The sequence below is a fragment of the Halichoerus grypus genome, chromosome 4 (genome assembly GCF_964656455.1).
Source record: "Halichoerus grypus chromosome 4, mHalGry1.hap1.1, whole genome shotgun sequence".
NCBI lineage: Eukaryota > Metazoa > Chordata > Mammalia > Carnivora > Phocidae > Halichoerus > Halichoerus grypus.
In genome coordinates, this window is record NC_135715.1 from 101472334 (window position 1) to 101475932 (window position 3599).

The following is a 3599-nucleotide window of genomic DNA, read 5'->3' on the forward strand; positions in this document are numbered from 1 at the left end:
CCTCCTCGGCATGTCTACTAGGGATATCACTTTTAAAAAGCAGATATTAGGGGTGCCTGGCTGGCTTAGTCAGTAGAGCATACAACTCTTTATCTCGGGGTTGTGAGTTCAAGTCCCATGTTGGGTGTAGAAATTACTTAAAAAAAAAAAAATTAATTAATTAATTAATTAAATAAAATCAGATATTAGCTTGCTAGTAGGTTTTTGTCAAAACTGAATGCCTAGGGGTGCTTGGGTGGCTCAGTTGTTAAGCATCTGCCTTCGGCTCAGGTCATGATCCCAGGGTCCTGGGATTGAGCCCCGCATCGGGCTCCCTGCTCAGCGGGAAGCCTGCTTCTCCCTCTCCCACTCCCCCTGCTTGTGTTCCCTCTCTCGCTGTGTCTCTGTCTGTCAAATAAATAAATAAAATCTTTAAAAAAAAAACAAAAAAACAAAACTGAATGCCTAATCCAAGGAGATCTTGTGGGTCTCATGTCCAATATTTCCATTTGGGGGAAACCAGAACTCAATGACTAACAAGGTAGGAAAGGCCTAACAAACATTATTTGTCCAATGGAAATGGTGTATTTAAGAATGTAACTAGCCTGGACACATTGGCATCTTTGCTTCACATGAAAAAATGGTATCTTTTCCTTTGCTGGAAATTCTACCCCCCCACCCCCACTCCACCACCTGAAGCAGAACTTCTGGCTTAAGGGTACTTTGATTCATAGGGATTCCCCTAAGTGCCTGGGCCTGTGTCAATTATGGTTCAGTCAAGATGAAACCTGATGTGTGCACTGGGCTATTGCAGCTGGTTGGCCTCAGTGCCAGCTATGCAGAACTGGCAAGGGACATGGTTGTTCCACTCAGTGGGTAAAACTCAAGGCTGTTCCCATAGCTCTGGCCAATACTCCCCTTGATGAGCCTTGTTATATTTTTACTGATTCTTGGGCTGCTGCCAATGGTCTGGCTGTTGGACCTGCCACTTAGAAAATTACAGACTGGCGGATTAAAAACACTTCTTTTTAGGGCCATAAACTGTGGAAGCAAACTGTCTGGGTCAAGTCATGTAGAAGCCCGTGGCAAGCGTCCATTCTCTGATGAGATAGACTGGAATAAAACTATTGATTGATGCTATACAACCCAGATTTCCTCCACTGCTGCTTTAATCCATCATCATATTAGACATGGCAACACAGCCACCAACACAGACTGGGCACAAAGTAGAGAACTGTTATGGGGTGAAGCTGAGCCACTGAAATGGGATACACAGACTTTGTGGTGGTTGAGGGTACCTAAAGAGAGAGCATTTTCAACCTTATGAAGTACAGGGAAGGGAGAGACATTGATGACCTTTGTTCTTTAGAAACACCCAGGAAATTTTCTTCATGAAAGAAAATGTCCTGGAGAGTTTCTCCCAAATTGTTCAAAGCACCTTACATGTGACTGACTACTGGGTCTTCTATTCCTTGCCGGACAGCCCTGATCATGACTTGATTGCCAGTTCCCTTAGCTTTACAAAAAAGTCTATTACTAACTGCAGTCAACAACCCCACCTCTTACACCTTCCATGTAAAACACCTGTCTACACCTCCAGATTTCTTCCCACTCCCATTCCCGCAGCCATCACTTCTCATTCTGTGGGGGTGGATGAATGCTGCTTGGCTGTTAGCAGGGACAAACAGGACTGATAATCCTCCCAAATCAAGGACCAGACTCAGTTACTCAGATTAAATTGAGAATCCTAAGACTAACCAGCCATCTGAGAGGTCACATGGAGACATTGTCAACCTGTGCCCCCTGACTAATGCAGGTCCCACTCAAAGGAGCCCAACAATTGAGAACACCATATTTTTGTCCCCAAGGGGTACCCCCAAGATTATACCTCTTATAGAGAAACCTGGCATTAACTTATATGGCTCCTGAAAACATAATGACTTATGCTTTAGGGGTGGTCAAAAGAGACCTTCAAATCTTTAAGTAAATACCATCAGTAGATGATGTAGCCTCAGATAACTTCAGAGCTTTCCCAAAATGAAGCTACCATTGGTTACTTGAGGGAGCTTCCCTGGGGGATAGTTGACTTGTCATTTATGTGCCCCTTGTGGACAATTATCCCTCAGACAGATGTCCAGTTAGAAAAAGTAGAACAAAATTTGTTTCTGCCTTTAGCTAAAGTTATCAATGATACCACCTCATCCCTTCAAGACATTCAGGTCAGCAGTCAAGTCACTGGCCAGGGTTGTTATGAATGATAGAACTGCCCTAGACTTCCTCCTTGTGGGTCAAGGTGAAGTCTGTGCAATGGCTACTACAGACTGCTTTACCTGGGTTGATGCCTTGGACCAAGAGAGAAGATCAACAGAGAAACTTAAGGAGAAAGCCATCTGGTTGACAGGATTTGTTCAGCTGGAGGGGTTCAGGACCATTGATGGCATGGTTGACACCAGTTTACAAAATGGCCTCATTCTACTGCTTGGAGTTCTATTGATAGTAGCTTTGACTGAATATTGTATGAGACAAATTAATGGATGTGGTTCCAGCCTCTGTTGGTCAGATTAATCAGAGTGGTATGTGCATGGGAAAATTCACCAGGAGCCAAGACAATGTAGAAGTGAAATGTAAATATTTTTAGGAAACAAGTCTCTCTGGGTTTCTCACATTTCTACAAGTTGTATGAGCAGAGGCACTGACTGCCTTTGCCTCAGACATTCTTTTCAAGCTTGTTTGTAGAGTGAACAGCCTTGGAAGCAAAGAGTAGGTTTGCTTACTACCCATTATAAAAGATTTGGGCTCCCTAAATTTAGAGTTCCTCTCCTGCTGCAATCTAACCTACTGTCTAAACAGGGGTCATCTGGTCCTCTTCCTACTGTCCTATGGGAATTAGGATGAGGGAAATGATACAAAACTGATAATACTCTGGTAATCCTATTGTTATGAGTAATAAAGTGCCCTTTGTCTCTGAACCAGTTTTGTTCCTTATGCCAAGGATCTAAGAAATTGGGGCAGGCTAACTTGTTAGCTTATAAGCAGAGTAAAATCTTAGATCTTTCATAGTTCTTGACATAGATCTGCAGATGAAGAAGTCTGAGAGAGGAAAAGATGTGGTTGGAGGAGGATGTGGGATCAGTGGAGGTGTTTGTTTATTTATGTGTCATCAGAAAGGAGATACCTAAGCATATTAAATTCTAATGGAAAGTAGCATTGTTGTCTGTAATCACATAAATATGGAAAGCACCCATATGTCCTTCAAAGTAGGACAGACAGATAAGTTGTGGCATAAATGTATTACTAGACAGCAGTAAAAACAAAAAACCACAGTTATATGTCTCAAAATGGTTGAATATCAAAAACACAATAACAAAGAGACGGAACAAGTTACAGAGGTACACATGTAGTATGAGTTTGTTTTTATAAAGTTCAAAAACAGGAAAATGTAAATAATGCATTATTTAGGAATATAAGCAGAGATGGCAAAACAAAGGAAATGATTAACCCAAAATTCAGAATAATGATTATGAAGGGTGGGGGACACAATTCAGGAGGAGAATATAAAAGGCTTTTGAGGCATGGAAACATTCTAATTTTTGGCTTGGATGGTAGGTACATGGGTGTTA